At 40.6% G+C, this 27,737-nt stretch overlaps 2 pseudogenes; both read right to left on the reverse strand.

The window, feature by feature from the left end:
- Positions 1–15,439: 15,439 nt before the first annotated feature.
- LOC112133333 (small nucleolar RNA U3) lies at positions 15,440–15,625 on the reverse strand (annotated as a pseudogene).
- A 282-nt stretch (positions 15,626–15,907) lies between these two features.
- LOC112133334 (small nucleolar RNA U3) lies at positions 15,908–15,994 on the reverse strand (annotated as a pseudogene).
- Between the last annotated feature and the right edge of the window lie 11,743 nt (positions 15,995–27,737).

The raw sequence follows: 27,737 nt of genomic DNA on the forward strand, positions 1-27,737 counted from the left end.
GTACATGGTGGAAAAAATTTCTAAGCAGCAAAACATTTAAGATGTGGCCTGGATGCTCCTTAGAGCCTACAATCAGATGTAGGAGCAAATAAATATCTTAAAGTGTAAAAGGGAAGCAGAGTGTAACATTTTGGAAAATTTGCAGGCTAGCCATGTGTCAGAGAAAGAAAAAGCATCTTCAGGAGAGGTCTACAAGCAGGCTGTGGAGTAACTACTTGCTAGAGAGATTAGCCTGACTCAGAGGAAGCCAAGTGCTAATATCCAAGACAATGGGAAAAAGTCCTAAAAGGCATTCAGATATCTTTGAGGCAGCCCCTCCCATCAGAGGACAAGAGGCCTAGGAGGAAAGAATGGTTTCATGGGTCAGGCCCAGGATGCTGCTGCCCTGTTCAGCCTTGGGACAATGATCCCCACATCCTGGCTGCTCAGGCTCCAGCCTTAGCTCAAAGAGCTCCAGATCCTGCTTAAGCCACCGCTTTTGAGAGTGCAAACTGCAGTAAGTCTTTGTGGCTTCCACGTGGTGTTAAGTGTATGGGTGTGTGGAATGCAGGAGTGAAGAAGGCTGGCAGCTTCCACCTAGATTTTCAAAGTCTGAGTGTCAAGACAGGAGCCTGTCATGGGGCAAAACCCCCACACAGAACCTCTACTAGGGCACTGCTAAGGGAAAATATGGTATTGGAGCTCACACCTGGTCACACCTCCAACATTGGTGATTACATTTAGATATAAAATTTGGATGGGACAAACATCCAAACTATCAGTGTCTATGCCCAAAGACTTTATGAAAGGCAGAGTTTAAGAGTGATGAACTAGGATATCTGATGGAAGGGGTTTCTAAGCAAAATATTGAAGGGATGGTGTAGCTACTTTTGACTGCATGCAGTAAAATGAGAGGAGAGAAATAATTTACTAACAGAATGTATAATTAAAAGGAAAGCAGAACATAACAATTTGGAAAATTGGCAGCCTGGCCATGTAAAAAATGAAAAAGCATGTAGGAGGTGACAAGTGACCTTTTGATAAAGGAATTAGCATAGCTAGAAGGAGGCCAGCTGTTATTCATCAAGACAATTGGAGAATGACCTCTAAAACATTTCAGTATCCTCAAGCCTGCCCTTCCCATCCCAGGTCCAGAGCTCTAGGAAAGCAGAATGGTGCTGGGGACCCAGGGTCCCTCCACAGGTTCTTTCCAGGACTGCCTCAGGACTCTGCTCCTTGCATTCCAGTGCAGTGGTCTTCAGCTTCCCAAGCTGTGTGGCTCATGCAGCTCCAGGTGCAGCTTGGGGTGCTGCTCTGGAGAGTACAAGTGATAAGCCTTTGTGGCATCCACTTGGTGCTAATTCTGCAGGTATGAAAAATGCAAGAGTTGTGGGGAATGCCTTCCTCCACTTAGATTTCAAAGGGTTTTGTGCAACCTGAGGGCCTACGCAGACTTGTCACAGAGTTGCAGACTTGTCACAGAGTTGGAGCCACAGCAGTAGGTTCCCACTAGGATAATACCTAGTGGAGATGTAGGAGTGAGGCCACTGCAGAAAATCCCAAGCACATGAATGCCTGGTGGAGCTATGGGGGTGGGGCCACCCAAAGACTCTAGAACTGTAGAGCTTCCAGTGTGCAACACCAGCCTTGGGGAGCTGCAGACACATAACTCCAACTTGTGAGAGCTGCTGTATGGGCTGAGACAGGCAAAGCCATAGGGGTGGGGCTGCCTGAGGCCTTGGAGACCCCCCTCCCCACCCCTGGAAGGCAGGGCATGGAGTCAGGGAAGATTATTCTGGAGCCTTAAGATTCAATGTTTTTTGTCCTGTTGGATTCTAGACTTACTTGGGACCAGTTACACCTTTCTTCGTGCTGATTTCTCCCTTTTGTAATGGAAACATTCTATCCTTTGCCTGACCTACCATTGTATTTTGGAAGACGAGAACTTGATTGATTTCATGGGCTTATATCTGGAGAGGAGTTTGCCTGAGGATGAACAGTACCTTGAGTCTCACCCATATCTCATTTAGATGAGACCATGAACTTTGGGCTTTTAAGTTGGTGCTGGAACAAATTAAGACTTTTGAGGCTATTGGGATGAATGAATGTCTTTTTTGTGTGAGAAGGATATAAATTTGGGGGACCAGGGTGGGTCCTAATGGGAGTTGTTCAGGTCATGAGAGCTGTATGAATGGATTTCTGCTGATTATAAAAGGTCTTGAGGCTATTAGTTTGATTTCTTGCTCTCTCTTCCCTTCTCTTTGCCTCTCCATCATGGGATGATACAGCAGGCAGGCCCTTGCCAGATGCCAGCCCCTCAATTTTTGGACTTCCCAGCCTCCAGACTCATAAACCAATAAGTTTTTCTTCATTATAAATTACCCAGTCTGTGCTACAATAAGTCCTCACTTAGGGTCATTGATGGGCTCTTCAAAATTGTGACTTTCAGCTAAATGATGTGTGTAACAAAACCAATTTATAACTTATCGTTGTTATAATAAAACAATTTTGAACAAGAGGATGTTATTTGAGGACCTGTTGTACATAGTCTCACTTAAAGTTGCAGTTTCCAAGAACCTATAGTTAATGTTAAATGAGGACTCACTGTATTCTGTTATAGCAGCAAAAACAGGCTAAGACACTTACCAAATGCCTCATATCAACATGAATAGTTTTAGAAGAGAAAAAAATGAAGATGTACTGTGCTTGGGCAGTGATGGAATACAGCGCTCACAGAATTGCGTACTTCCTGGGATGGTAAGGGAAGGTCATTCTTGTTATTGGTAAACCTGAGTGGTGGGGGCAGATATGTGGGGAAGAGGGAATAAGTCCAAAGTCCAGGCCAATGGGATATTATCAAATACTATCTAATTAGAGACTCTCATATTGGAGTAGATCAGAAGTCACAAATTCAAATATGAGGGCTGAGTATGTAACACGGATGAACAATGGGCTTGTCTTCTTTTTTTCTTTTTGGAGCACTGAGATTATTATGTGAAGAAGCCTGGGAAAGCCTACTGGAGGATGAGAGATTGCATGGAGCAGAGGCAAATTCTCCAGCTGAGACTTAGACCAAACAGCCTGCTCACACAAGGCATAAGAGTGAAGCCATCATGATCCAGGCACAGTGGTCCGTACCTTTAGTCCCAGCTACTTTGGAGGCTGAGGCAGGAGGGTCACTTGTGTTTAGGAGTTTGAGTCCAGCCTGGACAATGGTGTGATACCTTGTCTCTTTAAAAAAAAAAAAAAAAAAGTGAGAAGACTGAGCCTACCTTGGAGCATCCAGCCTCAGCCTCAGCATCAGTTGACCACAGAAATTATCTGTGCTGATTCATTCTAAAACTGTCCAGCTAACCCAGAGAATGGTGAGCAAAAATAAAGGTTACTTTTTAAAAGATAAAACTTGTTTTTTTTACTATTTTTAAATTTTATAACTGGAAGATATCTATTTATACATTGTTTTAATGTATCACTACCCTGATGACATTAATTTTTAATATGGTTAAATGCCGTTTAAATTAGTGTCAAGATGAAAGCAATGATTAGTTGATTCTGAGAAATTACCACTTTAATCTTTCACTATTATTGGACAGCTTCAAACCTTGTGCTATAAGATCAACAAGAGATCTAATCATATATCTTAATAGACTGATGAAGTATTTATTTGCTGAAATTTGAAGACAATGCTGACTAACCTGTTGGTACACACCTGTGCTCTGCTCTGGAGCCCAGAATTCCACAATTTTACGGATTAATTACTGAAAGTTAAGGCATCTTAGATTTTTCCCTCTGTAAAAGGCCAGAAGAAGCCTCAGAGGTTGTTTAATCAGAAGGCCAAATTTGGCCAGGAGATGTGTTTTATTTGGTGTATCCAGTGCTGGCTCAAAAATTTAAAAAGTTTGCATTAGTTACGGTGCCATTATTTGGAATTGGACAATTACATTGAAAACCCTATTTCCAAATTATCTTTAAAAATTTGGAAGATCTGGCAACATTGAGCCTGCATGACAGCAGTTTAACATTGAAGCCGAATACCCTTTAGATGGGGCAGGAGCTCTCTAAGTCTCTCAGAAAGCCTCCCCTCTTTAGTATCTTACACCTCAGTTTGCTTCACTCATCCATGTTATACACTCAGCTTCTGTTAAGTATGTGAATTTCTGACCTCCAATCTATGCCAACTGACTTAATTTTTGCAGGTAAGCAAATAGAGGCTCAGATAAAAGTGACTAAAATTTAAAAAAAAGTGACTCAGAGAAAAGTCCAAAGCATTATCAGCTGTGGAATTGGTGCTAGATCTCCTTCCCACCTGGCAAAGGGCTGAGGGAAGTGATAGCTTTTGATGGTGTGCGAGTAGAACAGAAAAGACTGGGATTTTTCAAGACAGGAAGGCTGGAGAGCAACTTGCGGAAGCCAGGACTCAGTGTCAGGGCCCTAAGTGTCTGGAGGGTGGGAAGCCCCAGAAGGGAGAGTAGAAACTAAAAGAGGACAGAGAAGGCCAGGAAAACAACATCCTTTGGGTCACTGTTTTCTTCTTCATCTGGCATATTGGGCTGGAAGTCTTTGCTGGGAAACCATCGTACTACTGATGGTGTTGACAGCCTGTGAAATGCATTAAATTCTTTCAAAAACCACAAAATAGATGATGAGATTCCAGCTATATTGATGGCCAAGTCTTAGAGTCTTTATTTAAAAATATACTTCTTAGGTTCTTCCCCTCCATCCAGTCATTAGCCAAGACTTATCTTGTAATTATTTCTTGAATTGCTTTTTCCAGTCTTATTCTCACTGTCACTACCTGAGTTGAGATTACCCTCATTTTGCCAGCCTCTGAACTGATCTCCATGTTTGTGGTGGGCTCTCATCAGGCCTGTCCTGCTCAATCCCTCCCATGCCTTGTAAAGCAGGAGATGAACTATTGAACATGCCCACAGATTGGTCATAACTTCAGAGCTGCAAAGAGATTACGCCTGTGTGATGCCTGATTGTAATGATGTAATCTGTGGATAATCTGTCAGGATGTGCTGGTGGCTTTTTCAGAAATGGTACTGGGAACCCAAAGTATCCAGATAACAGAGTTTGTTAATGGTGGTTTTTGCCAGCATAAAAGTTAACTATGCTAAAGTGTAACATTGTTGCAATTGAGAAATATGAAGTTTGGTAAGCTCCTACTTCATATACCCAAAGTCTGGTAGGACCTTACTGTGTACAGGTAGACAACAACCATTGCTATCAACTAGGAGCATTTCCAGTGAAGAAATGGGATACTCACTGAACATCCCACAGTCTAATGTCCTCAGATGACCTTTGTTGAAGATAGATCCTTTGAGCTTAGAATAATCTGTATGTGTCAGAGTCCTCAGTTTGAGCAGTTCTCAAACTTAGTCCTTGTGTGTGCCAGTTCACTCCTTTCAATTTGCTTCCATTCAACTGCTTTTCCACAAGGCTAACAGAATAATGTTTTAACCACCAAAATCTAATTATGTTAGCCAGGCATGGTGGTGTGTACCTGTAGTCCCAGCTGCTTGGGAGGCTGAGGTGGGAGGATCACTTGAGTCCCAGAGGTAGAAGCTGCAGTGAGCTGAGATTGCACCACTGCACTCCAGCCTGGGCAACAGAGGAAGACCCTTTCTCAAAACAAAAACAAAAACAAAACAAAACAAAAAATCGAATTGTGGCATTTCTCTATTTTAAAAATGGAGATCTTTGATCTCAGCATAAATTCTAGTCTCCTTATCCCCTTTTTACTGATGAAACTTCTTTCCCAATTCTCCTTCATACATTAAAATTCAACCACATAAAATTGTTTTTTTCTGCAATGAGCTTTGAGCTCTCCATTTTCTTGATTTTTGCTAATTTTGTTTCTTCCTGCCTGAAATATGTATTTCCCAACCATGTCTATTTGGTGAATTTCTGTCCAGCCCTCAGATCTTTTCTAATAGGCTGTTTCCCTGAGTCTTGGTTGGTTGCTCTTCCCAAGTGTCTCCATAATACTTTGTACTTCACTTTTCATGTGGTTTCATATGGTTATTGTGCTGTATCATAAAATCTTACTTTCTGTATCTTCTACTTGACTATAAGCTCTGTGAGGACAGGGGTTGTGCCCAGCTTATTCACAGATTTATCTTTTAGCAGGGGGTTAATAAATATTAATACATTAATAAATATTGGCTGATGAATGAATTAGGCAGTAAGAAGAAGCAAAAGTATTTAAGAAATCAGTCAAGCAAACAAAAACAATAAAATAAATGTTCTTTACTTATGATGTTCTTTATCTCATAGGCAGCTGCATGCGTACATGTTTAAAGACAACATTTATGTGGCCATGGGGAGATAAAGTAATTGGCTGGTGAATTTCTCATGACTAGTCTAATTTATATGAATTTCTTACCTTCTGCAGCCTTTAAAATTCCATAGTTTAAAAATTCAGTGATTGAAAGACTTTAATAGACAGTGTCTTCCAATGACTGTATTTTTATATACATTAGCCACTTACCCTTTGCAAACTTGGGGATTTTTTGGGCCAGTATGTGATTATATTAACCCAAACTATAATCATTTTTTTTTTGGCATAAATAAAGTCAAGCAGTTAGTAGAGGCCAAAGGCCCTAGCAGCTGTTTTAGTACAATTTGGATGGATGCAGATGAAATTACAGAGTCACATTTTATTTGTTGGCTGCTGTCCCAATTATGAGCTTAGCCACATTGGAGAGTTCAGAGAAATCAGAAAAGGAGATAGGGAGAGGATACAAGGGTCTAAGGAATTAATCCATGGTACTATGGGCTTGCTTTTGCTCTGACCAGCAAAGAGATTAGCTCTGGGCCTCTGACCATATGAGCCTATGAGGATTAAAAAATTCTCCAATGTTTCCAAAACATTAATTATGTTCTCTCTACAGAGTTTTACACTTATGCAGCTGGTAGATGGGGCGGGGGAGGTAGGGATTGGGGAGAAGTGGGGGAGGGAGAGTGGCTGAATCAGATGCCATAATTATTTCAGGACTGGAAACAGAATTGAAATGACCCAGATGGTTACCCTAATGAAGCTGATCCAAAATGTATGCCAAGAGGCATCAGAACATGCCTTTCTCTCTCTCTCTCTCTCTCTCTCTCTCTCTGTGTGTGTGTGTGTGTGTGTGTGTGTTTAGGTGTATAGGTGCAAGTATGCATGCATGATTGATTTTTGGCTGAAGTGGGCTTGGGGTTATAGCCATGCAAGTGTGGCAGGCCAAGATGGATGTGCATAGGAAAGCAATCACAATGCAGAGCCTCTTCCTGCTATGGCCTCGGGCAGGCCTGACTCCTCTCAATCGCACCAGCATGGAAAATCCCCTTTCCTTTGGCTTTTAACATAGACCATATTTCCTGGGAATGTATGGTGCCTTTTGCATAAGGTGCTTGAGGCAGATCAAGCAGGGCTGGGGACATTTAGGCTGCTGACTTCTGCCAGGGCATTTGTCCAAAACTCTGTCTCTAGCAAAAAACACATATTGTGCTGCATGCTGGGGCGACTGTGACAACCACCTTGTTTATGGACTTTGTTTTACCAACATGAACCAACATAGCTGCTGCAATGCCACGAGACAAAGGGCAAGGACAGGGCTCAAGACCGATACCATATCTACTCAGGTTTTAAAACAATAGAAAGATTTTTTTTCTTTTCATGAAAGGACTTGATATATGTAAATCTTCAGCACCATGCCAGATACATAGTATATACTAATTATAAGTTAGCTATTATTATTTTATTGTTCATTTAACATCTTAGCCGTGGATCTAACTGTGCTTATAATTCAGAGGTATTTCTTTAATAAAGAGCCATGAACTTTGTTGGATATGAAGGGAGACTGATTTGAGAATTGATTACAGCAACTTTGGATAATTGGGACTAAGCCTTAATTTTCTATCTGTAAAACAAAATTAGGATGGGGCAGAATATTCCTATAATTCTTCTCTTGGTAGGGGAAAAAGTTTCTTTTCTACTATGTGTTATGACTGTGTGTGATATTTTATACATATGATTTCATTTAATCTTCACAATTAATTTGGCTTTATTAAGAGACTGAAATTCACAGAACCCAAGAAATTTGTTAAAAATAGCAATTACTTTCATTTATTGAGCACCTCATATTTGTCAAGCTCTCTACATACCATTCATTATTATTTCCTCATGGTCACACTGCAAGGCATATTGTTATCATCCAGATCTATAAATGAGGCAACTGTGGCTTAAAGATCCAGCAATTCATCAAGATCCCACAACCAGTTAGTACTGCGGCAAAGATTTGAACTCATATCTCTTCAACTCCTAAATCCATCATCTTTCTATTAAAAGAGGGTTGCATTGTGAGATTGCCTTCCTCTAAAGTAGGGGAGATCGCCTTCCCCTACTCCTACTTGAATGAGTCCAAGATGCACTTGTTTGATAATAAATTCTATTGACATTATTCAAGAGCTTAGAGAATAAAAAGTGTCCCAGGGAAAAGTATGCTTCAAAAAACACGACTTGCCATATGTGCAGAGGAGGAAAAATTAAGTGAGAAGAACCCAAATTGATGAGAGCTTCCAAAGACATAGGGATATAAACAATCTTTAAATTGGAAATGTGATGTAGTATTGGCCACAGAGCGTGTATGTGTGTTTGTGTGCTGGGAGAAGGAGGGGAGAGTAAAGTAACACAGGCTCTTGATAAGAGAAAAAAGCAGGGACTGCTGCCCTTGTAGGCTTTCTCTCTGGTGTACAGGGGGCAGCGCTGAGGATGGGCAGTGGGAACGGGGAGAGTGACCATCCCACATACTTCCTGCTGCTTGGTGGGCACTGCCAAGTGCATTCTCTCCCTGGCCTTGTATTTGGAAAGAGATCACCTTGGGAAATATACTGGGAACAGGAGGGTGGCAGGATTCTTACTTTTGTTTCGGGTTTGGATGCCCTGACTCCCACTCAGCTGTCGGGGCTCCTGCTGATGAATTGCTTGTAATGAAAGTCTGTCTCGTGGGCTAAACAGCACACGGGAGCTCTGATTTTGCCTTTTATTGTGTAACCCCAAGCAAGTTGTTCTACCTCACTGAACTCTGAAGATAACAGTGATCACCTACCTCCCAGGGACCCTATGAGGAATGGCCAGTAAACATGAATATAAGTGCTACATAAATGCTAAGTAAATGACATTAATCCTCCCGTGGACAGTGGTGTGCCTATCCAGGCTCCTAAATCTCTCTTCAGTGATACAAACCCAGGGCCTCAGGATAGGATGTTCTTGCAGAAACACAATTTAAGCCACAAACCAGATCATGTTAGGGGGTGTAACTCCAAGAAGGGCAGACAAATTGAAAGAGATAAGGCTGAAAATCTATCACTAACTCACTCTCTTGGGCTCTGGAGTCTAGCACGTATTACATGATGCCTCAGTGCCTTTCTGTTTGAAAGTCACTTCTTCAGATTGCAAATCCTCACTTGCCTTTGTCTTTCCAAACAAAACTTGATTCTGAACTTTAGAATATAAGTTTTGCATATTTCCAAAAGAAAATTGTGCTGGAAGTGCATAACAAAGATAGTGGATGCTTTTGCCCAATCTTCCTCTGTGCTTGGTTGAAACAGAATTGTTCAACTGTTGGCAGTGATCTGTGATGCTGTCGGCTACTCTGGGCTCCTAAATGGTTTTGAAAGCTGCTGGAAATTATTGTAATAGGCAGCAGAAGGAAAACAGCCATGTTTTCCGCAGGGGAATTTGGGGTTCACGTTGCTGGCTCTTCCTCACACTAGTTGTACCTCACAATGGCTTTGGGCAACAAGGTTTGCACTTCTGAATTTTTAGTGAAAATGCCTCCTCTAATGGGATTCTGTTACATCAGTCTTCAATATACAAATAGTAATCTGGTTATAAGCAAAATGTTCCTTCCTTTCTCTCTTCCTGCCTGCCTTCATTTGACATGCATAGTTATCTTTTAAAATAGGGTTACCCATTTCATTAACCTATAAGATGCATAGTTTTACTGTTTCAAAATTAGGATGGGGAAAGATATTGTTTTTGCTTTAAAGATGGGACCCCTCGGTCTGATCTCCAAAGCCGGGTGTTGCTGCTTGTGAAAACTGTCTTGTGCTGGTTTCCATGACACCACACTCTCCTGGTCTTTTGTCAACTTCCTGACTATTTCTTGTCAGTTTCTTTTTGCAGGCTTCTCTGCTGGACCTCCAAATTTTCTATTGATCCATTCAGTGCCTGGTCCTTGACCTTCTAATCTTTTTGTATATGCTTCCATTAAATATGGGAAGATCATTAAATATTGATAACTCTATATTTATATTTTGACCACTGACCTCTGCTTTGATTTTTTTCAGATTTATATATGCAACTATCTACCTGATTCTCTACTTGGATATTAAATCAAAACTTTCAAATTAACATATCCTGAAATGAACTTTTTATTTCTCCTTGCCCGAAGCCCCTTCTTTCCCAGTCTCTCTTATCTTCGTCTTCCATTTTAATTATTTATTTATTCACTTTTTTTTGCTCCTTATTCTGAGGCAAGATATTTCCTTTTTTAAAATAGAATTTTTCTGTATTGCCCAGGCTGAAGTGCAGGGGCTAGTCACAGGTACAATCATCACGCGTTACAGCCCTGAAATCCTGGCCTCCAGCAATCCTCCCACCTCAGCCCCCAGAATAGCTGGGGCTACAGGTGTTTACCACCACACCTGGCTCTCCTATTTTCCTGACAACAATACCATCCATCTGGCTGTGCCTGCCAAACACAAGGATAATCCTGGATCATTCTCTTTCCTTTTATCTTCATTGTTGAATTCATTGACAAGTCCTCTGAAGTACATTCTGAATCTCAACATTTTTCACCATCTAAACTGCCACCAGCATGCTTCAAACCATGAATATGTCTCATTTGGACTATACTGCAATAGCCTTCTAAATGATATTCCTGCACCAGTCTTGCCTCCTACAGTTTATTCTCTGCATAACACTAAATGGAATTTATGATGTTTATTATTTATTTGTGTTTCCTAGATGATGAAACTTGGAAGGAAGTGAGTGAATTGTTTCAGAACACACAGGAGCAATGAAGGAAGAAAGACCTGAAGTCAATTCTCTATAGTTCTGAAATTAGTTAACTTTTGAAGGGTTTCAATCCCATTTGTTACCTGATCATTTAAATTAGGGTTTAATATAAAATTCTACTAATAATGGGTATTAATTATAGAGCACTAACTATGTGCTGGGCATGATTCCAAGGACTTTACATAATTTCGACTCTTTAATCTTACAATTACCCAATGAGGTATATAGTATTGTTATTGCTTTTTAAATATGAGGAAACTGAGGTACATAGCTGTTAACTGTCCTGTCCAAGGTTATAGAGCCAGTGGGCAGCAGAGGTAGGATTCAAGCCCAGGGATTGGTCTCTGGACTTTGCTGTGTTATACTGATCCTCCATCGAAGCCACGAGTTTGTTCCAACATGATCCATTAGTCCATTTGGGGGCATTTCTTTTTCTTTTCGTACATTTGTTATTTTATCTGTTGAATGAATTTATTATGAGAACAAAAATCCATTACTGTACCAATAGTGTCTTAGGTACAGCTAAGAGGAGAATTGGCATAGCTTTAGATTTCTCCTATATACATGGTAGTTTGAGCCCACAGTTTTGAGTTTTAGGTGATATTTACTCAAGGGGCAGGCTAAAAATGAACTCCCAAATTGCCTCAAATATTTTCTATTAGGTAACATTTCCCCAAAAGATGCTGCCCTGAAAGCTTCTATGTGAAACAGCAAATCCTCTCAGGTCCCAAAGGGGCTACTTGCAGTTTAAAAAACAGTCGGCCTCTCTCTCTTGCACCTGTGCTGTGCTTAGTAGATTTATTCAGTCAGAGAAAACTTCAAAAAGGATTGGCGGTTTGAACTGAGCCTTGATGAACTGAAAGAATTTTGAATATGGAAAAGAGGAGGTTGCACTTATGCCAGCTCGGCACCATGGAATGCATAGAAACAACAAGCCTGTTTGCCACTTAATTGAACAATTGTGATGCTAATCTGTTTGTCCCTTTGTGTCTCAAAGGTAACACTGTACACTTAGCCTGGGTAATGTGTAATGTAATGTAACAGAATGTTGCTTCCTTTCACTCGTGGCTGCCTTTCTGTCCCCTCCATCTTTGTGAATAATTCTTTGTTGATAAGGGACTCATTATCATTATTGATTAAACTTTGCCATCTCAGTTTGATGTCGGCGAATACCTCGCTCATTTTAATCTGTCTCAGGGCTGAGTTTTATGCTTACCATGTTTTAATTTGTCCCAGGATTGTGTTTGCCTGATGCTGATATAAAGATTGAGGACTCTCTTGGGGCATTTTGTGACTGACACAAAAAAGTGTTTGGAAATATATAAATAGCCCTTTAGGATAAGCCTTGAGACTCACAAACAGAACTCAGTGGCAGCCTTCCTGTGGCTGTTGCATTGAAACCAGACTCATAAACTAAAGCCGGGAATAAATATCTATAGTAAAACCGTTAATCTGTTTACATGTTTTAACTCAGGGGTAATTTTTTCCCCCTTACTTCAATCCTGAATATTTTTCTCTTCCTGAGACACTCTATTGTTCAATTGACCTCTACAAATATTGACTTTATTAGATTTTTGGTGAGCACAAAGTTGTATTATATGCTATGAATATGGTACTATTTTTATAATATTTTATTTTGAAATAATCTCACACTTACAGAGAATTTACATCAATAGAACAACAAGCTCCCGTGGACTTTTCACCCTGATTTCTCAATCGTTATCCTTTTAATTTGCTTTACCTGATGCTAATTGAAATGACCATTTCTCACTCTCTGAATTCTTGCTAGTTCACTACCTGTTTAGAACATATAAATCAAAACAGGAAAGACCTGTTTGGATGTTTATGAGGGGAGGATGGAGGAAATGATGGGATTATGATTACAGGGAGAGGAGGGAGAGAGGGGATTACTATTAGAGAAAACACAGGAAGCTTTGTAGTAGCACTGTCACAGGTGCACTATATTTCTCCAACAAGGACTCCAGAAACAGTGCTCCAGTGACATTAGCTTTTTCTGAGGTGCTCTGAAGGGCTTACTTTCCAAATAAGCTTATATATCCATTTTCTCCTATAGACTGGTGATAAATAACAGTATTTCTATTTAGGTGGCTAATAGTGATGCAGAAAATAAAGTCAAGAGCAAAAGTTGCCCCTTTGGGACATTACATGGAAATGTGTAGTGCTTCTCCTGATGTTGCCAATTGAAGACCCCTCTGAGCAGGTTTCCGAGGTCTCCCCGTCAACCCATGGGTCACGCAGCCAGGGAGATTGCCAGTGAAGTGGCAAATTGCCCAACCTCTCAGCAATGTGTACGGATCCTGAAGGGTGCAGCCCGGACTGTCCTGACTGGCCTGGGAGGGAAATGAGTAATGTGAAGTGAATTGGCAAAAAACCATGATTTTCACTTTTAAAGCGATCTTTTATTCTTGAGCTGAAGCCAATTGAAATGCCCCGAGCCTGGGCCTTTTTATTCAGACAAGAACAATGAGATCAATTTCAGCAGAAAATGAGGGAACAGGAGAGAGATGGCAGCTGAGGTAATCGGCTGTAAAGGACAAAGTTTGAAATTAAATATTATGGCTTAAATAGTCCTGTAATTCAAACCTCCCTTCTTTCCCTTCTCCAATCTTGCATTAGAGAAATAAAACAAAAAACTCCTTACTGCAAAATGGAAGACAATCTTTTTCTAATAGAAGAAAATTCTCTCTGCAACATGAGTTTGAACTATAGCGATTTGATTTCTATGGAGATAAAGAGGCAGAGAAGTTAGTGCTGTTTGGAAGGGAATGTAAATGTGGTGTTAAGGAGCAAGGAAGAAAACTTCACGCATGCTGTCTTATTAGAATTTGCTGTATTTTATCCTGTTTTCGTTGAGCAGCAGAATGGATGCAGAAAGCTTTTTATTTAATTTTTAGGGCAATTAGGGAGAGGAAATCCAGGCTGAGTGACTTTAGACTGCTCATTACCTTCTGGCAGGCAGAAGGAGAGTGCATATTTTAAATGTTAAGATCAGATTATTTACAAATTTCACTTTGAGATTCAAGGGCATGGAAGGAACGATAACTCGATTAACAGAGAAAACAGCCTTATATACACAGCTGGTTTAATCTTTGTAATAGGTCACAGACTGAAGAGCAGCATTACAGTCTCTTCCTGGAAATGACAGATTCTAGGGAACTACTAAGTTTTAAAAAAAGAAAACTTTTAGACAATCCTCCACCCCCACTCCAAATCTCTTAGGGAATGTTGTGATGGGGGATAGGCATTCCTAGGTCTTGTTTCGCTGTGCTGTCATGACAATTTTAATTCCACACCTTTCATGGAATGAATTACTGACTCCTCTAGAAGTAAGTGAAAGCCTCTGAATTTGGTCATTTCACTGTTATATGTAACAAGGTGTCTTGGGTTGTTTTGTAAAATGAATGTGTCTACCTATAAGAGAATTCATGGTCATTTCATTTTCTGGCAATAACGGCTGACTATCTCCTTGATCAGAGGACACAGGCTAACCTGAATGTGACAAAAAAATTTTGCTATCTTTCCCTGAGAGCTTGTATGGTTTTCTTTGTGGGGTTGTCTGAAGGTCTCTATTCTTCAAAGTTCTTTTCGGGAAAAGTAATAAAAATGAACACTACCTAGTTGAAACAGTGAAGGGACTTCGGAGTATCCCCTGGGTGCTGAAAAGAGCAGGTCAACGTCACCCTGAGGAGGACAGGAGCCAGGACCCTCAGGAGCTTGGCAGTGGGAGTGGGCTGCCCTTCTCTCCGAATGCTGGCCTTAATGTGACTTTGTCTCTGATTTCAGGTCCCGGTGTTTCATTCCTGATACCAGTTCCTGGGAAAGAAAATGGGGTTCCTCCAGCTTTGGTTAGGTGTTCTCTTGAGGACCTATGAGCGGTGGCTGGGGTCGGGGAGAATCACATGGCTGCCCAGTGCTCCCAGGTGTGCACAGATTCCTAGCAGGGTGGAAGCCTGGTGACAGGGGAACCCCTTAAGAGTTGTCTGTTGTACTCAGCTAGTCTTTGTGTGCAGGAAAAACAATTTGCTATTTGAAATCGCAGCAGCCTGTAGCCACTTCTGAATCCTAAGGAAGTCTCAGAATTCCTCTTTGGAATAGATGAGTTGTTTGACTGTGAATGAAAGATAAACACCAGGGAAATACTTGGAAAGTGTAGGAATGAGGAAAAAAAAATCTAAACTGACTTTATCAACAAAACAAGAATTTGGAGGTTGCCGGGGACTGGACTGGGAAAAGAAGCTCAGCTGTAGCGAGAAAGCCAAGAATGTACATGGCGAGTGCAGTGAGCTGAGGAAGTGGGCATAGTTAGGGGTATTCACAGTATGAGCATCTTTAAAAAAACATTCAAACTTTTTTTTTTTCAATGTTAAAACTGGAACCACTCAGACTGTGTCCTCTCCCTCTTACTTTCCCAGAGGAAGAGAAAAACAATCCTCAATGCCAAATGGCACCTGCAGCGAAGAAACACCAAGAGCTGGCCTGGCTCTCAGGGGAGAACCCTGTGCCTCCTCCTGGTTTCCGGTGCTCTTCAGCAGTCCCCAACCTTTTTGGCACCAGGGACTGTTTTCGTGGAAGACAATTTTTCTACAGGTTGGGTTGAGGGGCTGGTTTCAGGATGAAACTGTTCCACCTCAGATCATGAGGCATTCGATTCTCATAAGGAACGTGCAACCTAGATCCCTGGCATGCACCATTAACAACACACTTCATGCCCTTCTGAGAATCTAATGGCGCAGCTGATCTGACAGGAGGCAGAGCTCAGGTGGTAATGCTGGCTCACCTGCTGCTCACCTCCTGCTGTGTGGCCCGGTTCCTAACAAGCCATGGACCTGTACTGGTCAGCTGCCCAGGGACTGGGGACTGCTGCTCTACACTTTCAGAGAAACTTCTCTAGGAATGGACTATAGAAATGATCCCTGAAAGTAGAGTCTTGGTATGGGCATCTTATATCCAGTTTTTAATTTAGCTTGCTGGACACTGCAACATAGTTCTGTCCCTTCCCAGAATGTAGTAAAAGTCTGACCTCTACCCAGTCTTCAGTTTGTTGGTATTTCATGTGGGGAAGGAAGTGATGGTTGGACTCATGTGAAGTATACAATGAAAGGATCCCTCAACCCAGCTAATGGAGCTCAAAATAACTTGAAGCCAGAATCAAGTAAGAGAATATAATCTTTGTAAATAGAAGTGCTCTTCTCTCTCTTTCTAAAGAATTTCAAGTGAAATTGGGAGGGGCAGAAAATTTCCTCTGGGAGTAGGGAAGGGAATGGTGTAGGAGTTTAGACTACACTTGTTTGCATTTTAAAAGAGAGGCAACTCCAGCTGAGTTTTGGGATAGAAGAATAAGAACAATATATATGTTGAAACAGTACAAATGTGGTAATATGGAGAAATTTTTAGATTGTCCTTTAAAGATTTCACCTTGAACCTAAAGTCATTGTAGCTGCAATGGCATGCACCCTGTATGTATCATCAGAATGGGGCTGGGAGCTGGTAAAGCTTAAAAATGTGCACTTGTACCAGGAAAATGGTTCATTGTGAAGAATCTCAGCTCTTAGATTTCTAGAATTCCTCTGTTTCTACACTGCCACTGTCTTGGCAGCAGGAGGGACAGAGGTGGGATTCTCACTGGTCCTTGGGCTGCCATCCTTATGTGTCTGATATAAACTCAGAGAAGAAGCAAAATAGCCCTGTAGAAAATTGAACTTAGTAAGTGGTCTGAAGAAAATGTGGCTCGTGAGCTTTCAATTTTTCATTCTAAGGAAGACATTGATGAAATTCTAGGTGCCATTTCTGAAGTGCCAAGAGGACCAGGGTAGTTCCTCCAGGGTAATGAGCTCTTTTTATTGATGTCTTCATTTATTCACTCATTCTTTTATCAGGGGTATATTTAATACATAAAATGCTTTAGAAAGATGCTGGGTACTGAGTGCATAAAAAGGCAGACATTTAAATAAGGTATTAAAATATTGAGGTAAATGCCAGTAGAAAGCTGTATAAAGTGCTCAAGGGAACACCAAGAACAGTCAAATAAAATAGTTATGCCTAAAATTGGGGACAGGATAAGATGGGAGAGAAGAAGATAATTTTGCCTATACTACACCCCACCTTTCTTTCTTACAACTCAGAAAATGTGTCTGTTTCTTACTGTTTCCAGGCCCTTCCATCATTCCTTTTAAGACACTTTTTGTTACAAGAATTTCATTGTAGATGATAGTTTATTGTTTTGTAATTCTTTTTTAGTATTAAGCTTTAGTGAACTGGCCTCAGGGCCCTGATCACTAGCCATAGCGTTGCCTCTATAGAGTTTTCAGTTTCAAATGAAACTTTAAAATAGAATTTGCTTTAAGTTGGAATTGTCTGTATGAAAACATTTTAAGTATGAATTCCTAGCCATTAGGATAAATTTCAAGAACAGGCCTATAGAAAGAAGTGTAACTGTAGTTATAAAAATAATACTGTTTCTACCACTAACTCGAAAAGCTCACAATACCAAATTCAGGCTATCTTACTACTGCTTTACTTCTCTGTATGTACCTTACACTAGAGAAATTCAACATTGTTGAGTGATTCATTAAACACTGGATTTCAAAGTCTACTCCTTTTCTCTCTGAACTGGTGAACTTTTGTTTGGGCGTAACCGCGAGTCTGTTGTTTTTTTGATGCACATCTCAAATGTAAACAGTAAATTCTACATTGTGGTTTTAGGCTAGTTTTGTAGCAAGAAAGTAGTCTGACTCAAGCTACTTGTGGTGGATACTGGGATGTGCCACACACATCCCCCGTGTTGGACTGAGAGTCATGTTCCCCTAGCTGCTGGGAGTGTTGGCTGCCCACGATTCAAGCTGAGTCCCTCCACAGGACCTGCCCTCAGCAGAAGGGAGCTGCATCATTCAAGACTGCATCTCCTCCATCTCTTAGCTGTTTGATATGGAGGTAAAAATGTCTAGCTACTTTGCTTCTATTTGGGACAACTCTGAGGGGATATCTGTAGCAGAGAACCATGCATTATTCCATAATAACTCCTGGCATTTTACTGGGCCTTTGTAGAGATGGAGTTTCTGAACCTGTGTCAGGGCGTCCTATTATGGGCTGGGTTTGGTCAGATCCACCAAGTCATTGCTGGACAAGATCAACAACAATTTGTCAAAAGATGGAAGCAGTACATTTTAGATATGTCATGAGCTGGTCCAGAAGGCACAGGTAAACTTAGAGCCCCATGTCAGCATCACCACCCTTGCACTGGCATGAATTCCTCAGCTCACTCTTCTGGCCTGTGGAGGATCTTTTATGACCAACTAAGTGAAGAAGAAAAAGGCCTAACTTAGTTTATGGATAATCTGGCTTAGTACATGGATGCAAGCTGAGAGTAGCCTGCTGCTTCATTACCACACCATTCAGGTGAGGGTCCTATAATAGCAATAAAAGTAAATGTCCACAGTGGTCAACACTTGTGTGACACCTCCAGTAAAGATATATCTAGATTCCTGGGTAATGGTGAATGGCTTGTGATTTAAGCAGGTGCTGCAAGGAAGAAAGACTGGAAAATCAGGAACAAAGGAGATTTGAGTATGTGGAAGTAGGCACAAAGTATAAAGATCTTTGTGTCTCTGTGAATGTCCACTAGAGAACATCCACTATGAAAGAGACAGTAACCACCAAGTAGAATGGCCTGCCAGTCGATGTCAGCCAGCCTCTGTCATTCTTTACTCCACAGAAGGCACAATAGAATAGCCATGTGTTACAGGGGTGAAGGCTATGCTTGGGCCCCAAAGCATGGGCTGCCACTCACAGAGGTTGATCTAGCTACTGTTGCTGCTCAGTGTCCAATACGTCAGCCACAGAAATAAACACTGAGACCCTAGTATAGCTCGCTCTCTCCGTCTCTCCCTCTCTCCCTCTCTCTCTCTCTTTTTTTTTTTGAGATGGAGTTTTACTCCTGTTCCCCAGGCTGGAGTGCAATAGCGTGATCTTGGTTCCTTGCAACCTCTGCCTCCGGGGTTCAAGCGATTCTCTTGCCTCAGCCTCCCAAGTATCTGGGATTACAGGCACATGCCACCACACCCAGCTAATTTTTGTGTTTTTAGTAGAGACGGGGTTTCACCATGTTGGCCAGGCTGCTCTCAAACTCCTGACCTCAAGTGATCTGCCCTCCTCGGCCTCCCAAAGTGCTGGGATTACAGGTGTGAGCCATTGTGCCCAGCCGCCTCTCTTTAGGAGAACAATAAACCACTTTTTGGCAGCTCGATTACATTGAACTCTTTCCAACATGTAAGAGACAACTGTTCATCTTAACTGGAAATTATGAGATGACACACGTTCTTTTTTAATTTTTTTTTTTTTGAGATGACACATATTCTAAATATGGATTTGCTTTTTTCCTTTTCTTGTTTGCAGGGCCTCACTGTCTGAGGGCTTATACAATGTTTGATCTACCAACATGGTGCTCTGTATCATATCACTTGAGACCTAAGGACCCACTTTATGGTAAAGGATGAAGACAGTGGGTGCATGACCACAGGACGCAATTGTCCTTTAACATACCATGCCACATAGAATATCCTGCCCAACAGAGTGATGGAATGGACTTCGAAGCTCATCTCAGGTGCCAGCTTGAAGATGAAACCCTTCGAGGAGAAGGCCCAGTATATATTATATACCATAAGACAGTGAGTGATTTGTGAAGTAGAAATGGCCCTGTTTGTAATAACTTTCAGTGATCCGCTTGGATAGTTTGTACTTCCTGTTCCTGCAATTTTAGGTACTGAACATTTCCATCAGGAAATACAGAAAGAACTCCTTTGAACTTTCAGCTATGGATACCACCTAGTCACTTTGGATTTCCTGTGTTAACAGACCAGTAGACAAGGAGAGGAGTAGTGATATTGGCAAGAAAATTAACCTTGATCACTAAGATGAGGTAGAGTGGCAGCTACATGATAAGTGGTAGGGAAGAATCTATTTAACATTCAGATGATCCACCGTGGCATCTCTTGGTACTTTCCTGGTCAGTTTTAATGATAAATGTCCAAGTACAGCAACCACCTACTGAAAAGCGCCTGGTGTGTAAGGGCTCAGATTCCTCAGGGATGAGGGTCTGGGTTGCCTCAAGAGGTAAGCTATTTTGGCCACATAGTTGTGAGGTACATAGCAGATGAGGAAGAAGAGGAATACCAGTTAGAGTCTCAACACTAGCTGCAATGTTTGCTGGAATTTGTTCTTTTGTAAGTTTCTCCAGAAAAGATGACCAACTAAAAATCTGAAGGAGTTCTTCCTGTGTAGGCTGGTAGATGAGGGGAGTGTGTGGTGCACGTACTATATGATGCAAGCAGATCTAAATGGTACAAAGGATGGGCTTTAGTGGATGCTGTGGTGAGCTTTCCAGCTGTACCTTTCTGGACAGAAGCACTTATTCCCCAGCTGCAAGGACTATTGGCTGGTGATGGTTAATAGCTGAGCCTCTCTCTGGGAATTTTCCTTGCCAGTAGAAGTTCTCTAATCCAAGCCACTTCCCCTGTCTGGGGAAACTTTTGCCTAATGCTGGCCCACATAGGGCACATAAAGGCCTGGGCTCTGTTGCTTCCATTGCAGGCCATCCCTGAAGGGCTATCCCAGCTCCAGAGCTCCTCACAGGATGCCAGAGGCTTCTGATAAATAACTATGTTGCAGTTTGACTTCTTGCTCTGCCCAATCTTGCTTTCCCACATCTTTAGAGGTGTTGTTTCCCAGCACACTCTCCAATAAATTTCTTATACACAAGTCTCTGCTATATAACTCATTTCCCTGGGAAGCTGACCCTGGTCCAAGATGATTTAAAGAGTGCACACTAAGGGAATGCTGAATTCTCCAGATTCAGGAAGCCAGGGAATCATGGAAGAGCTTGGCCATGTGGAGCCTCCTTTTCAGAAGAGCTTGATCTTCATTTCAGGGATTTACCATTAATATGAATTAGCTGTGCTGTTTGAGACTGCTCCTGTCTGCCTTCCAAATGCTTCCTATGCTCCCAGATCAAATGGTGTAGAGATAAAATCTGATTGGTTCAGCTGATAACCATCCTTCTGTGTAGATGGATCCCTCCACTTTTTTCCATTGGACAATACCAGCTAATGGATGGCTTCTTTCAGGATACACAGTTACTGTTGGTCCTGTCAGTGAGGCCTGGGTGGAGTCATCCTCAGACATGAACTGTTTGCCTGAGGTCCCTTTGTAGAGCCCCCAGACATGGGGAACTCTGTGAAGACTGTTTAGTATATTTATCAACAAAGAACTTGAAAGCATTCTCTTCATGAAAACAGCAAACTTTTTTTTTTTTTCTAGGACATTCATATTTCTACTGCTGTGCTTTCTGGACTATCAGATTTTTGGACTGAAATATTTTGTTTGGATATCAGATCAAGTACTTATTGCATGATTTATTTAGAGCCCTTTTATGAAATCAGTATATATATACACCCAATTAGTGGGAGTGTTGTGATAAGTAAATAAATAATGGAAGTAATGTGCTGAGCACAATGCCTGGCATATAGTAAGCCCTCAACAAATCACAGGGGTGGTGGGTGACTGTAGTTTTTATTTTCATTACTTGCCATCCTTTAGTCTGGGAAACTTGTTTTCATTTTAATGATATTTCAGTAGTAAACCTCTGACACTTCTTTCAAGGAGAAAGATTTGCTTTGGAAACTCTCAGCCAGTTATTTCCATCTCTATGCTCTTAGGTTTGTAGTCAATGTTTTTCAATTTCTAGGGGTTAAATGAGGACACCAAAATATTGTTAGCATAGTATATAGTTCTAAGCCTTTTGGTTCTATTTGGTTAAGTGCTTTATGATCCATTTTATTTGTTAGTCTCAACACAGCCTTATGAAGTGCATGTTTATTCTTATTTTTACTCCATAGATGTTTTTTAATTAGCCTAAGCGAGTTCATGCAACCTTAAGAAGGTCAGTGGTGGTCCATAAATTCAATTCCTTCAAATCCTGGAATTTTACCTTGTCCTTTGGGCCTTGCTGTTTTTCCTGATTTCTGTGTTTTTGACATGGTTATAGATGTAAGCTATAGTTCAAAGGGAAACAAGCAAAGAAATCAATATGACTTTTTAATGAAAGAAGTTAAATCAAGAAAGACCCCATCAGCTCAGCATTAAATTAAGTAGATTTTTTAAAGTTTTAGTTTATGAATGTCAGTTTCTGAAATTTTCACACTTTTCTCTATTTTTCCTTTGCAAATTCATTAAATGTCAGACTACTAAAATAATTTACATTTTAAATATTTGACTTCTTATGATTTGACTTCTTACCAAAAAAGTTATGAAGTCTTTTTCTTGGCAGGTCCTTTTCTGCTGCTTTCAGAACAATGTGAAAATCTGCACTGTTCTCACCTTCTATCAAAGGAAATGAGAGAATTACAGAGGTAATGCATTTGGAAATGCTAATATTATATAATGCTATGCAATTTTGAAATCTTAAAATGAAGCTTTGGCTCTTCAGAAGCCCAAGAGAAGGGCTTTTGTGGAAGAGGATTTTGGAAGTGTGAGGCAAACTTTTGAAAGTCAAAGAGTTTAATGAAAAGGCAGCAGTCTTTGTCCTATCCCTTCATACCCCTAGTTTTGAGATACAGATGCAACTCTTTTCAACTGTTTTAACTGCGTATTTCTAAATAAGTAAATAATATTATTATTTTTAAACATCATCTAATGAAAGGGACTGTATTGACTTCTTGGAGATGCAGATTACTATCTTTTATGCTGTAGCAAATTATTCCAAAACTTAGAGGTTTGATACAACAACCATTTATTTTGTCATAGTTTCTCCAGGTCAGAAATGTGAGTGTAACTTAGCTGAGTATCTCTAGCTCAAGATCGCCCATGAAATTGCAGTCAAGCATTGACTGGAGCTGTGATTTCATCTGAAGACTCATCTAAGAGAAGAAACACTTTCAAGCTCACACTTGGAAAAAGCAGGTTCCTTGCAGGCTGTTGGGCTGAGGGTTTTATGTCCTTGCTGGGTTTTGGCTGTGGAGGCCTCCCTCCATTCCTTACCATACAAGTCTCTCCATAAGGCAGCTTACGACATAGTGCTGGTTTTTCTCAGAATGAGCAACAGTGAGAGCAAGAGAGAGCAGAAAAGTTGAAGCCCCAGTTCTCAATCTTTCTCTTTTTCTTTTCTTTTTTTTTTGAGACAGAGTTTCGCTCTTGTTGCCCAGGCTGGAGCACAGTGGTGTGATCTCAGCTCAGTGCAACCTCTGCCTCCCAGGTTCAAGCAATTCTTCTGCCTCAGCCTCCTGAGTAGCTGGCATTACAGGCATGCACCACCAAGCCCACCTAATTTTTTTTTTTATTATTGTAGGGACGGGGTTTCACCATATTGGCCAGTCTGGTCTCGAACTCCTGACCTCAGGTGATCTGCCCGCCTTGGCCTCCCAAAGTGTTGGGATTGCAGGCATGAGCCAATGTGCCTGGCCGTCTTCAGTCTTTTTCTAACCTAACATTGTTCCATACCATTTGCCATATTCTGTCACAGTCAGTAAGTCCAGCCCACACTCAAATCAAGAGGATTAAACAAGGGCTTGAATTCCAGAAGGCGGACATTATTGGGAGCAATCTTAGAAGCTGCCTTCCGTAGTTCATCCTCTGGATCCCAGTAATTCATGTCCATCCCACATGCAAATACATCCGTTCTCAACTAGTATCTCCCAAAGTTTCATCTCGTAGCATCAGCTTAAATTCCAGAGTCTTAAGTCAGGTCCAAGTGTGGATGGGATTCACCAGGTACTGTTCCTTAAGTACAGCCCATATCCTTTCAATTTGTAGACCTGTGAAAGAGGCAAATTTCCTCTAGTTTCCACATCGCTTGTAAAATGGTGGAACAGATATAGGCTGGCTACCTGTTACAAATATTTCTTTTGAAAAAAAGGGAAAATCGGAAACATAAGACAGTCATTGCTTGTTGGGAATTGTAAACTCCAGCAAAACAAATGTTTAAAGATTAATTAGATCTCAAAGCCTGAACTATTATTCATAACGTTTGGTCCTGCTCTCTGGGCTCTTGGTTTCACTTCTTTGTCTCCTTTCTTTTTCATAAAAGATACCATGTGTTTACATTTGAGTAGTTTTCTCTTCCTATCTGGGATTTTGACTGTGTTCCAAATACTGTCTGTTTTGTAGATTCTTCCCTTATCTCCTTATTCCTTGTGTCAACAGTTTCCTATTCAAAGTCTAAGCTAATGGGTCTGTTTGAAAAAGCCCAGGCTTCATTGACCTACTTACCAGGAAAGCTGGGGAAGTACTTAAATCTTTGCTTTCTTGAGTGGGATTCTGAGTTTTCTAAGACCCAAAAGATTGAGAATTTCCCCACACAGGGGTGGGATTTAGATATTGGTCAGTCAAAAGAATGAGAAATGTTCCTTATAGTCATCTTTTGAGCTTAAAAATGCATTTTCTTATATGTATATATCTTTGACGTGTACTATCTTTATAATCATACGTTATAATTATTTTTATTTAATTTATTTTTCTTCAGCTTATTTTAAGTTCTGGGGTACATGTGCAGGATGTGTGGGTTTGTTACCCAAATACTGTCTGTTAGGTAAACGTGTGTCATGGTGATTTGCTGCAGAGATCAACCTATCACCTAGGTATTAAGCCCAGCATCCATTAGCTATTCTTCCTGATGCTCTCACTCCCTCTGCCATTCCTGACAGGCCCCAGTGTATGTTGTTACCCCAATATGTCCATGTGTTCTTATCATTCAGCTCCCACTTATAAGTGAGAACATGTGGTGTTTGGTTTTCTGTTCCTGCATTAGTTTGCAGGGATTAATGGCTTCCAGCTCCATCCATGTCCCTGAAAAGGACATGATCTCATTCCTTTTTATGACTGCATAGTATTCCATGGTGTATATGTACCACATTTTCTTCATCCAGTCTATCATTGATGGGCATTTGGGTTGGTTCCATGTCTTTGCTATTGTGAATAGTGCTGCAATGAACATATATGTGCATGTATCTTTATAACACAATGATTTATATTCCTTTGGGTATATAGCTGGTAATGAGATTGCTGGGTCAAATGGTATTTCTGCTTCTAGATCTTTGAGGAATTGCACACTGTCTTCCACAATAGTTGAACTAATTTACACTCTCACCAACCATGTAAAAGCATTCCTTTTTTTGTACGACCTTGCCAGCATCTGTGGCTTCTTGACTTTTTAAGAGTTACCATTCTGACTGGTGTGAGATGGTGTATTAGTCAGGGTTCTCTAGAGGGACAGGACTAATAGGATAGATGTATATATGAAAGGGAGTTTATTAAGGAGTACTGACTAATGCTATCACAAGGTGAAGTCCCACAATAGGCTGTCTGCAAGCTGAAGAGCAAGAAAGCCAGTCTGAGCCCCAAAACCTCAAAAGTAGGGAAGTCAGCAGTGTGGCCTTCAGTCTCTGGTGTAAGTCCAAGAGTCCAAAAGCTGAAGAAATTGGAGTCCAGTGTTTGAGGGCAGGAAGCATTCATCATGGGAGAAAGATGAAGGCTGGAGGACTCAGCCAGCCTGGTCCTTCCACGTTCCTCTACCTGTTTTATCCTAGCCACTCCGGCAGCTGATTAGATGGTGTCCACCCAGACTGAGGGTGGGTCTGCCTCTCCCAGTACACTGACTCAATTGTTATTCTCCTTTGGCAACACCCTTACAGACGCACCCAGGAACAATACTTTCCATCCTTCAATCAATCAAGTTGACACTCAATATTAACTATCAGAGATGGTATCTCATTGTGGTTTTGAGTTGCATTTCTCTAATGATCAGTGATGTTTAGCTTTTTTTCATATGTTTGTTGGCTGCATGAATGTCTTCTTTTGAGAAGTGTCTGTTCATTTTCTTTGCCCACTTTTTTTTTTTTTTTTTTTTTTTGAGATGAAGTCTCACACTGTCACCCAGGCTGGAGTGCAGTGGCGTGATCTCGGCTCACTGTAAGCTCCGCCTCCCAGGTTTATGCCGTTCTCCTGCCTCAGCCTCCCGAGTAGCTGGGACTATAGGCGCCCACCACCACATCTGGCTAAGTTTTTGTATTTTTAGTAGAGATGGGGTTTCACCATGCTAGCCAGGATGGTCTTGATCTCCTGACCTCATGATCCACCGGCCTCCTAAAGTGCTGAGATTACAGGCTTGAGCCACTGCACCCGGCCTGCCCACGTTTTAATGTTTTGTTTTTTTTTTTTATTTTAAATTTGTTTAAGTTTCTTGCAGACTCTGGATATTAGACCTTTGTCAGATGGGAAGATTGCAAAATTTTTCTCCCATTCTGTAGGTTGTCTGTTCACTTTGATGATAGTTTCTTTTGCTGTGTAGAAGTTCTTTAGTTTAATTAGATCCCATTTGTCAATTTTTGCTTTTGTTGCAGTTGCTTTTGATGTTTTTGTCGTTTATTTTATTTTAAATTCAAAGAGATGAAACTCAGAACAAAGTACCATAGTCAAGCAAAAAAAAAAAAAAAAAAAACAAAACTGGAAATGTATGTAATTATGAATTAAATTAAAAAACTAATATTTGTGTTTAGTGTCTTTCTCCAAGAAGCTCTAACTAGTCAGAGTTCAGGGGAAGATTTTGGGATTTTGTCAGTATGTACTCACTTGGAGATCAATTTTGAGATACCATTTACAGCTCAATACCCAACTATTGCTATTTCATGCATGACATGATTGACCTTTGGGAAGAGAAGTCTGATCTTACATTTTAGATTAAGGGCAGTTGTATGTATTGCCTAATGCTCATCAAGCATTAAATTAGAGGTAGACTCAATTTCTCAATGTTCTATTAGTGGGAGACTGAAAATTCAACTTTCTAAGGAGTTTCTACTAAAAAAAAAGTTTTGGATGTTTAGGAGTCAGATAAAACCAATGTGAACTTTTTCATTCATTTCTATATTTCCAAACTTTGATGGGGAAATACAGATTCCAGGTTGTTTAATTATAAAAGACCTTTGATTTATACATTTTGTACTTTTTATTATACTTTTTGGAATATACTTCCTTGATTTTCCTGGTATCTTTGACAAATGAAACATGCTTTCTTGAATACAAGGACAGAAAATACTTCCTCTGCAACATCACAGGAGGCTTTTTTTTTCCATTTTAAAAATTGTGATAAAATATACATAACATAAAAATTACCATCGTAAGCATTTTTAAGTGTAAATTTCAGGGGTATTAAGTACATTTACATTGTTGTACAGCTATCACAACATCCATCTTCAGAACTCTTTTCATCTTGCAAAATTGAAACTTTCTACCTGTGAAACAATAACCTGAAATTTCCTCTTCCACCAGCCTCTGGCAACAAACATTCTACTTTTCATCTCTATGATTTTGGACTATTTAAGTACCTCCTATAAGTGAAATCATAAATATTGTGTCTTTTCAACTGGCTTATTTCACTTGGCATAATGTCCTCAAGGGTTCATCCATGTTGTCACATATGTCAGAATTTCCTTCCTTTTTAAGCCTGAATAATATTCCATTGTATGTAGATACTACATTTTGCTTATCCATTCATCTGTTGATGGCCATTTGGGTTGCTTTCACATTTTAGCTATTGTGAATAATGCTGCTATGAACATGGGTATACAAATAGCTCTTTGAGAAACAGGCAGCTTTTGCTTCATTACTTTAGGTTGATTGCTTGGAAATA

This window comes from Pongo abelii, chromosome 3, assembly GCF_028885655.2.
Source record: "Pongo abelii isolate AG06213 chromosome 3, NHGRI_mPonAbe1-v2.0_pri, whole genome shotgun sequence".
NCBI classification, from domain to species: domain Eukaryota; kingdom Metazoa; phylum Chordata; class Mammalia; order Primates; family Hominidae; genus Pongo; species Pongo abelii.